Below are 10,666 nucleotides of genomic sequence, written 5' to 3'. Positions count from 1 at the left end.
TTACGTTTTTTCAGTACAAGGCTAGGCCCACCGCCAATAACTGTGGACCTTATAAAAAGGCTTAGCACCGCCAATTAATGTGGAAACTGCTGCCTTGCAGTCTTACTTTTTTTCAGTACAAGGCTAGGCCCACCGCCAATTAATGTGGAAACTGCTGCCTTGCAGTCGTACTTTTTAGTAAAAAGGCTATGCCGACTGCTAATAATTGCAGTTGATGACTGCAACGGTATGCGGTCGTAAAAACCCCCTTTGTCAAACAATAAACATGCCTGATGATGCCTTTGATAGAAGGCAGTGGAGAAGGACAAATTTCATTGCGTAATATATTACGCTAAGAATATACCACGTTTATACAAAATTTAGGCAAACGGCCAAGAGGGGAAACCTATAAGGTCATTCAGCGCTAAAAGGGAGATAGGAGTAATGAGGTGTTAAAGGTGTTAACAGGAGTGAAGCCTCGTAGCTGCACTATGAAATATTTGTTAGAAGAGGGTGCAAAGTAAAGTGGAAGAAAGATAACAAGAACGGAGGTACAGTAAAAGGAATGCAAGGGATTGCAAAGAACCTTGAGTAATGCCTGCGGTACAATGACGGCATCACCCCCACCCCCCTAAGGAGGAGAAATTTGAGAAAAATAGTAATTAAAACGCACAAAAATATAATGATAAAGGTCCCGAACACTTTCTTCAGTATTTTTTACTTTATTTTTTGCTTGGCGGTTTATCCTTCTCCGATATTCCATTTTTCTTTTATATCCACCTACAGTTTCGGTTTTACGGGCTACTCACCTTCCTCTTATCGTAAAGCTAAAGAAATGCTGAGAGAGGAGAGAGAGAGAGAGAGAGAGAGAGAGAGAGAGAGAGAGAGAGTTTCCATCATCGTAAAACCGTTTGTTATGTAATCTTCATACAATTTCTTTTCCTTTTCTGTTTAAAATATCTTATTGGTTTCGGAGCCCTAGCCGACTTCGTCTGCGTTGGTTTAGTAACCAATAGAATCCAGAAATCCACACCAAGCCTCTTATACCTATTTAACTCGCTTACCGTCTCTGGGCGAGAACCAGTGCTGGCATAAGCCAGCTCAATCTAAATGGACCCTCTGCCAAGTCAATTCATAATAATCTAGTAAGAATAAGAGATAAGAGTATAGTCTGCTCATGAAGAAAACGGGTAAAAAGTCCCTCTCAAGAATTGAAGCAAATCTGAACTTTAAATTTTCGAAACGTATAAAAGTGAATGGAACTTTATATCGATGGTACGCATTTTGAGCAAATGAAATAACTATTTATCTTGATTTTTTAAAGTTTTTATTTATAAACGAAATATATACTTTTATGACAATGACAAGGGAAAAATGCAATCCGGGGAAAACTTCATATGTTGACTGTAATCAAGGGCGTGAGAACGCGCGTGATTAAAAGGGACTGACTTTGGCTAAAAAATATTAATTTTTTATTACATCTAATTATATTTATAGAACCTGCTTCACCTGAAAGAAAAGTATGACTAAAGAACGTTTTTATTTCGTGAAAAGATATCAACTCAATTGAGGCAGATTTTAAACTCGTATACTCTACTGAATCTAACTATTTTTGAGATACTCTTAACTCACTTAAGTTTCAGTGACAAAAAAAAAAAAAACTGTTACTCTTCACAGCGAATTGCAAAAGCCACCTTATTTGCACATCCTTTCTACCAGGCGCTAATTTGCAAGTCTGATGACATTATTCGAACTTCCTCTTTGAGACTTCATTCGAATTCTTTTCTTCTCCAGCGAAGGTTTAAATAAGAGCCAGAGAGACGCAAATCCCCCACTTAATCTCTTAAAGCGCCTTCGGGGCAGGTTCACAAATTGTTTGTCTGACCTGGGTTCCAAATATGTAACCTCGCTTGCGAGAACGATTGTAATTGTTTTCCTGGGCCTTTTCTTACAATGTATGCGTTGACATAAAGTATTCATATTGTCGCTAATGATTAAAATAAAGAATTTATTCGGAACCGTCACATACCCCTGTGGGGCTCAATCTTTCAACAATAATACGTCTCACGGTGGACTACATGCTCTTGCTTTATCATTTTTAAGTGCCCCTGCTTTATGAGCTTTAAATAAAGTACAAATATCATTCCTCATGTTGTGGCAATTATGCGGATTAGCTTCTTTATAAAATGAACAAATAAAAAAAATAAATTTAGTTTAAAAATTAAAAAAGTCCATGTTATAACAATACAACCAAGTAAAAAAATGAGACGAGGATTCTTCGGCGCAATCGAGTTTTCTGTACAGCCGCTACAGCACATAATCAAAGCCACCGAAAATAGATCTCTTGCGGTGGTCTCGGTATAATGCTGAATGAGCCGCGTCCCACGAAACTTCAACTATGACCCGGTCGTGGCCTCTCCTATATCGTTGCCAAAGCACGAGTATGGATAACTTTAACCTTAAAAAAACAAAAAAAACAAAAATACTACCGAGGCTAAAGGGGCTGCAATTTTGGATGTTTGATGATTTGAGGGTGGATATCAACATAACAAAGCCGGCACAATAGTTTTCTTTTACAGAAAACTAAACTGACGAAATGGGAACAAAATGAAAATAACGCGACCTGGAAATGAGAAATGTAACCTGAAACGACATTTAGGATTACGTCCACAGTGACCAGATTAACTCGGCAGGCCAACTTGCTGCTGCATGCCTGATCAAAATATGTCCACAAGCCGGGATTCTACTTTTGAAGGATTTAAAACTATATAAATATGACGTTAGAGTCGACTTGTATTTCAACTGAGCGGAGATATTCTCATTTTTTGTTCGTGCTTCGCAGTTTTCCTTGCTTCTGACCCGAAAACTCTCTCGGGATGGACATTCCACTTCAGGTTTTCATGAGAAAGATTTAGGGAAGAAAATGTCCCTGATCGAGGTTTCCACGAGAAATATTAAGGGAGGAGATGAGACTACTTAATGTTTTTACGGGAATGATTTGGGGAGAAGATTGATTTAGTTTACGTTCTGTGAGAAAAATTTGAAAGAAAATGGCCCTAGTTTCGGTTGACACGAGGAAGATGAGGAGAGAAAAGAGGCCTAGTTCAAGTACACACGGGAAACATTTGGTTTAGTATAAGGAAATTGCTGCAGTAGTTGTATTCTTGTTAGTTCTTTTACTTAAAGCATAAAGGTAAGCTAAACAGTTTATTCGTAGAATTTGTTATTAATTACATAGCTGGAATACATTCATAAGAATTTCTAGAATCTCCTTTTTTACACACAGACACCCACACCCACACACACACACACACACACACATACACACACACACACACACATATATATATATATATTTATTTATTTATTTTATAAAACAAATACATACACACGTAATCAATCCAAAAGGCTGCACACTCTCCCCCTCTATCATTCAGAGCTACCAAAATGAAGGAAAAATCAACAACTGGAAGGGTACACATTTCATATGCTATTCCCGACGGAGTTGGTTCAATCTTCTTTCTGACTTACCGAGAAGTCCAATGTCGCTTCAAGAATATCGGTCCGACACTTTGGAGAGAGAGAGAGAGAGAGAGAGAGAGAGAGAGAGAGAGTTGGGGGGGGGAGGTTATCGGTCCGATACTTTGGCGGAGGGTGGGATAAGACTGGGAGACGTTTCAATTTCTGTGGAGAGAGAGAGAGAGAGAGAAAGAATTTTAATAAAACTTACATGTAGTATACAGTACAGTTCTTTTTTCATGTTGAATCTTACCTGACAAATACTGTAATGTAATGAATATAAGAGCCTACTGTAGTGTTTTTCTTTCCCATGCATTTTGATTTTCATACAGCGTATTTCACTGGTTGGTACCTATTTTGCAGTGTACTCCGCGTTGTTTATAAGCATACACACTAATGTGTAGTTGCAAAAGTTTTCTAATATGTATTATTATAGCCACTGAAATGTTTAAAATCTTATTAATCTAGGGATTTATTTAAATGACACATACTAAAAATATAAACAATATGATCCTAGACAAAATACCAAAGATGAAATCCTATTCAGAAATGATCTTAACACCGAAATTTACGAGAAAATACATAGAGGGGCTGGAATGTGACATAAGAAAAGACGGAGAAGGAGCAGACTTGGGAGAGAGAGAGAGAGAGAGAGAGAGAGAGAGAGAGAGAGAGAGAGAGTCCTTCACGCAATCACTGGAGATATCACAGGGCGCAGACGTTGGTCTGTCAAGGGTAGTTGAAAGACAGCTAGAAATGGGCTTAAAGAGGAGTGAAACCATAAACGGGAGTATGGATGACGCAGCTTTAGGTTAGACTCTGTCAAATGACTGATTTATCAAGAGCAGCAAAAAATTTTCCTCCTCTGGAAAGGACGATAATAGACCAAAGGCTATCCGCTGGGAACTATGAAGTCATTCAGCGCTGAAACTGATATTGGCAGTAAAAAGGATTGAAAAGTGTAGCAGGAGGAAAACTTCGCAGTTGCACTATGAAATAACTGTTAGGAAGGATGGAAAGTAAGATGGAAGAAAGAGAATATGAACGGGGGTACAGCATAAAGAATGAAAGGGGTTGCTGCTAGGAGCCGAAGGGACGCTGCAAAGAACCTTAGGTAATGCCTACAGTGCACCGCATGAGGTGCACAGACATCACACCTCAAACGAGCCTGCAAAAGATTACAACCTACTATCCACTTCGACAGAACAGAAAGTTCCCAGCGGATCTAGCCTAGTAAGAGCCGTGAAAGTGGTGTGCAATAGGTGTTGAATTTAATATTTTTAAGAAAATTAGAGATGAGGTCTCGAATACTTCAGCAAAAGTAGAACTGAAAGCATCAGGAAGATTCTTAAAATGATTAGAATAGACGCCCTTCATTGATAATAGGACACCTAGAACATGTTTCTCAAAGTGACTTGCATTTCCAACGTGATAGCAACAAAAGGGGCCGATACTTTTAATGACACAAGTCCTATAATTTTTACACTTTGTCATGCTATATGTCGCTATTTCATCCTCCCTGCATCTCCTTATTCATAAGAACTGACTAGTTATCAATTTAAAAGACGTTGCGGTCAATGCACATTTTGACTAATGAAAACGGTTGTCATTCCTAATCGCCCAACAATTGCTACGATTGACTTCCATTAGTCATTTTTTCTTCTTTATCTTTATTACTATTGGAATATTTTTACAGAGAAACAAGGTTGTCACAACAATTGTTAGAGTAATGACCGTCCCTATTATTCTCTGAAGAAGAAAGAAAGCAGAGAAAACGATAAACGAGAAGGAGAGAGAAGGAGAGACCTTGATAATAGTTATTCAGGAACTGCAATACTTGTCTTTAGGGGGAAAGGAATATAACACAAATATTATTTCATGCACTGTTGCTTATTTAGCTTCGACTAAAAATAGTACTCATAACTTTCTGACTATTTTCTCCACGTGGCACTATATGTGGTATTGGCAAAAGTATGGCTTTTATTCTTCAAATAAATAGAATAACTAACTCCGTACGGTATAGAGTAAATGTCGTTTATTCAACCGTTTTTCTCTCTCCTCTCTCTCTCTCTCTCTCTCTCTCTCTCTCTCTCTCTCTCTCTCTATGGAATATATATATATATATATATATATATATATATATATATATATATATATATATATATATATATATATATATATATATACATAAATATATATATATATATATATATATTATATATATATATATATAGTATTCATCTACGTTGTTTCTTGTTATTCAGATAAACATAGGCCTATTCTCTATATTCAAAGACAGGCATTATCGCCTCTTTTTGGAATGTAAAATTTATGCGAAAGGCCAAGAGCTGGGACCATTGAGGTCATTCCGTCCTGAAAGGGATACTGAGAATAAATAGGTTCGAAAGGTGTAACAGGAGGAAAACTTGCAGTTGCACTATGGAACAATTGTTAATGGAGGGTGAAAAGTAAGACGGAAGAAAGAGAATATGAACGGAGCTACAGTAAAAGGAATGAAACTATGCGACTTTCTGCTGCATGCAGTTTTTCTAGGGAAAAAAATGAAACAATTCTCCGGAGGGATGTGAATGTTTGTGCAAATACCGTTTCTGTTTGAAACTGCGAAAAGCGCCATCCTTTGGTTTTCAAGTTATTCATTTCACATCAAAGTTACTTGATTGTTACAATTTCCAGGTGTTGTTACTTGGCTGTTCCTTATCCCAAGAAGTTTTTGAGAGTTACTGCACAGAACATAGAATCAGTTATCACCAATTTACTACAATACTAAAATAATGACTACAAGCTTTATTAGGACTGCTAGAAAATCTTTTTGAGGATAAAAACACCCAGTTCCCAAGAAAAATAATGAAAGCGTTGAAACAGAACTATCAATATCCAAAAATAATTAAATATAAGAAGGATTTTTCAAAACGAACTTACAGTTTCCAAGAAAATAATGAAGCGTTTGAGACAGGACTATCAAGCCAAAAATAATTTAAATAAAATAATGAATTTTTTACGACCCTGTTGAAGAATCAGGCAATTACTAATTAAAATGAATCATAACTCTTACCTATTATAGCCACCCATGTCCAATCAATTTTCGAGCAGCAGGCTTTTAATGAAAAATAAAAACACGGACAAGCTTAACCATAGCTTTCATTGTAATTTTTTTTTCTAGCTAAAGTGGGTTATTTTAACCAGTTGGAAGTGGGCTTCTTTCAAATAGAAGGATTCGTCCTTTTAATCCATGTGTTACCTTTGTATATTATTTTGGTTTTGAGGAAAATTCTTCAATATATATAATTCAAATAAAAATATATAAGATGGTTATGGTTTCACGTTGAAGACAAATCATATTTGGGTGAAAATATATTTCCTGGTGAATTCCCTTTTTTTGCAGAAAAATCAATGAAAGCAGATCGAAGGGATGAGAGAGAGAGAGAGAGACAGAGAGAGAGAGAGAGAGACAGAGAGAGAGAGAGAGAGAGAGAGAGAGAGAGAGAGAGAGAGAGAGAACGATCATCCACCTCGATCTGATTCGGGTAAAGGGTTCTCCAATTTATCGACTGATACGATGAGAGTGAAACTTCCTTTCAAGACATCGAGGTCAATTTCGTTTTTAGCGACACAGATGGGCTGTGTGTGTGTGTGTGTGTGTGTGTGTGTGAGAGAGAGAGAGAGAGAGAGAGAGAGAGAGAGAGAGAGAGAGAATGTAATGACATTTTTTCTCACTAGACGGCGACAAAACTACTAACCTAAATCCTGAATCACTTCGAAATAAGTAATACTTTAGTCTCTTGCGACTCATTCCTAAAACTAACACTGCTTTTTAAACTGTTATTTTTCCATGACAAGTTTGGGAAATTTTAATACCTGCAATGATGACTAAGGACAAAGTCTCCATTTCTTACTAATAAACTAAACACTTTTTACATAGTACAGAAGATGCCCAATTCACCTTGCTCTGAGGAAGTCTATGGTCTCAGAGCCAAATGAAACATTTATCATACGATAAAAAAAAAAAGAAAAAAAAAAACTGATTTTTTGTATTAAATATTTAGACTATACAAAAGTGGTTTCGATGGTTAGAGTTAACTGTCTCTGAAATGTTTGCACGTGCAAGGACTGACAATTTAGCACCGAAGGCTCAATTTGGCTGTGTTTTCTGAGAAGTTTGACCTGAAACACAATCTTGGCAGGATAAGTTGTTGGTCATGAACTAATTATGAGTCCTGTACGTCTTTTATGAGTCCTGTATGTCTTTTATGAGACCTATACGTCTTTTATGAGACCTGTACGTCTTTTATGAGTCCTGTACGTCTTTTATGAGTCCTGTACGTCTTTTATGAGACTTGTATATCTTAAAGACAGGAAATATAAAGCGGAACGAAGCTAGAGACTGACCATACACCTACTATTATAGCAACCCATGTTCAATCAATTTTCGAGTGGCAAGCTTTTTATGAAAAAGAAAAACACGGACACGCTTAACCATAGCTTTCATGGTAATTTTTCTTTATAGCTAAATTGGTTTATTTTAACCAATTGGAAGCAGGCCTCTTTCAAATAGAAGGATTTGTTCTTTTAACCCATGTGTTACTTTTGTATATTATTTTGGTTTTTAGGAAAATTCTTCAATATATAAAATTCAAATCAAAACATATAAGGTGGTTATGGTTTCACGGCAGCCAAATTAAAGTGGATAAATATTGTAGGTTTTTCCTAAGTCTTTCATCTTTACCTTACCCACGTTGAAAACAAATCATATTTTGATGAAATTATTTACATTAGAGAGAGAGAGAGAGAGAGAGAGAGAGAGAGAGAGAGAGAGAGAGTTTTTATACCAACGATAGAATTCAGGAGAATGAATACGGCAGTAGTAGAAGTGATTTCCTGGTGAACTTCCTTTTTTGCATACATATCAAAGAGAGCAGATCGAAGGGATGAGAGAGAGAGAGAGAGAGAGAGAGAGAGAGAGAGAGAGAGAGAGAGAGAGAGAGAGAGAGAGAGAGAGAGAGATCATCCACCTCGATCTGATTCGGGTAAAAGGTTCTCCAATTTACCGACTGATACGATGAGAGTGAAGCTTCCTTTCAAGACATCGAGGTCAATTTCGGTTTTAGCGACACAGATGGGCTAAGAGAGAGAGAGAGAGGAGAGAGAGAGAGAGAGAGAGAGAGAGGGAGAGAGAGAGAGAGAGAGAGAGAGAGAGCATGTAATGACATTTTTTTTTACTAAACGGTGACAAAACTACTAACCTAAATCCTGCATCACTCCGAAATAAGTAATACCGTTGTCACTTGAGACTCATTCCTAAAACTAACACTGCTTTTTTGAACTGAGTTGCTTCTCCATCGACAAGTTTGGGAAATTTTAATACCTGCTATGATGACTGAGGACAAAGTCTGCATTTTATACTAATAAAACTAAACACTGGTTACATAGAACAGTATGTGCCCAATTCATCTTGCTCTGAGGAAGTCTATGGTCTCTGAGCCAAAAGATCATGTCCAATGAGCATCAGATGATAAAAAAAAAAAAAAAAAAAAAATAAAAAATTTTTTGCATTAAATATTTAAACTATACAAAAGTATTTCGATTGTTAGAGTTAACTGTCTCTGAAATGTTTTCACGTGCAAGGACCGATTCAGCACCGAAGCCTCAATTTCGCTGTTTTCTGAGAGGTTTGACCTGAAACACAACCTGGGCAGGATAGGTTGTTATTATGAGTCCTGTACGTCTTTTATGAGACCTATACGTCTTTTATGAGTCCTGTACGTACGTCTATCATGAGATCTGTACGTCTTTGATGAATCTTGTACATCTTAAAAACAGGAAATATAAAGGGGATCGAAGCTAGAGACTTCCAAAGTCTCAGAATCAATAGTTTGTTTGTGCCAACGTTTACACACCTATGCAAATGTATTTACACGTGTGCGTTTGTATTTACATACACGTGTAAAGGTTCCAGCTATGTTTACACACCTATACAAATATGTTTTCACGTGTATGTATTTACACACACGTGTAAAGATTCCAGCTATGTTTACACACCTATGCAAATGTGATTACACGTGTGTGTAAGTACATACATACACACACACACACACCGATCCAGCAACGCATGTGCTAGTCTGGGTCAGAGAGATCGGCTTGAAAAATGTCTAAAGAATGTTTGAAAAATGCTGTACATTTCATCGAAGGGTTAACATTATTTCGGGACGAAATGAGTAAGGGGCGAAAAATACTCGCATTTTTTCCCCCCACTTTTTTTCATGGAGTCATTTTCCTTTATATTTTGTGTGATGGATTTGAAATTGACGTATCTCCTTTAATATCACACATCGTCAAAATGATTTACCTGTGGTTTGGGAGCAGACTTAATAAAAATTAACATAGTACATGCGTGTATATGTAAAATACATTTATACACTAGATAATATATATATATATATGTATATATATATATATATATATATATATATATATATTTATATATATATATATATAAAATGTGTGCGTGTGTGTATGCACGTATGTGATTTGTGTGAGTGTATTCTATTGATATGCTGGAAAAGATTCGCTACCTCCACCAAGCAAAAATGTAATACATTTCGTAGGTAGATTTGCCTTGCATAACTTATAAAGCTAACGTGATATCAACACAGGACCTTTGAAATTAAACTTCTTGGAAAGCGACTGCCAAATTTTATATTTGTGCAGGAAGGCTGAATACGTAGAGCCTGAAGCAATCTGAGTTTGGACGCACATCTAGCAGAATCATCTAGTTTTACAGGGTCTTCTGTATAATTTTGGGATTATTATTATTATTATTATTATTATTATTATTATTATTATTATTATTATTATTATTATTATTATTATTATTATTATTATTATTATTCAGAAGATGAGCCCTATTCATATGGAACAAGCTCACAGGGGTCACTGACTTGACACTCAGGCTTCCAAAAGATACGGTGTTCATCAGAAAGAAGTAACAGAAGGTAATGGGAAATACAGAAAGGAGGGATCATTTATCTAAAAAGAAAGAATAAGTTAACAAATCAATCAATAAATTAATAGATAAAAATCTAAGTGACTTATTAAAATACAAGGCAAATTGTATTAGGATGATAATGCATCCCATTTTCGTTTGAACTTC

Source organism: Macrobrachium nipponense, chromosome 21 (genome assembly GCF_015104395.2).
Source record: "Macrobrachium nipponense isolate FS-2020 chromosome 21, ASM1510439v2, whole genome shotgun sequence".
NCBI lineage: Eukaryota > Metazoa > Arthropoda > Malacostraca > Decapoda > Palaemonidae > Macrobrachium > Macrobrachium nipponense.
This window is presented reverse-complemented; position numbering follows the sequence as displayed.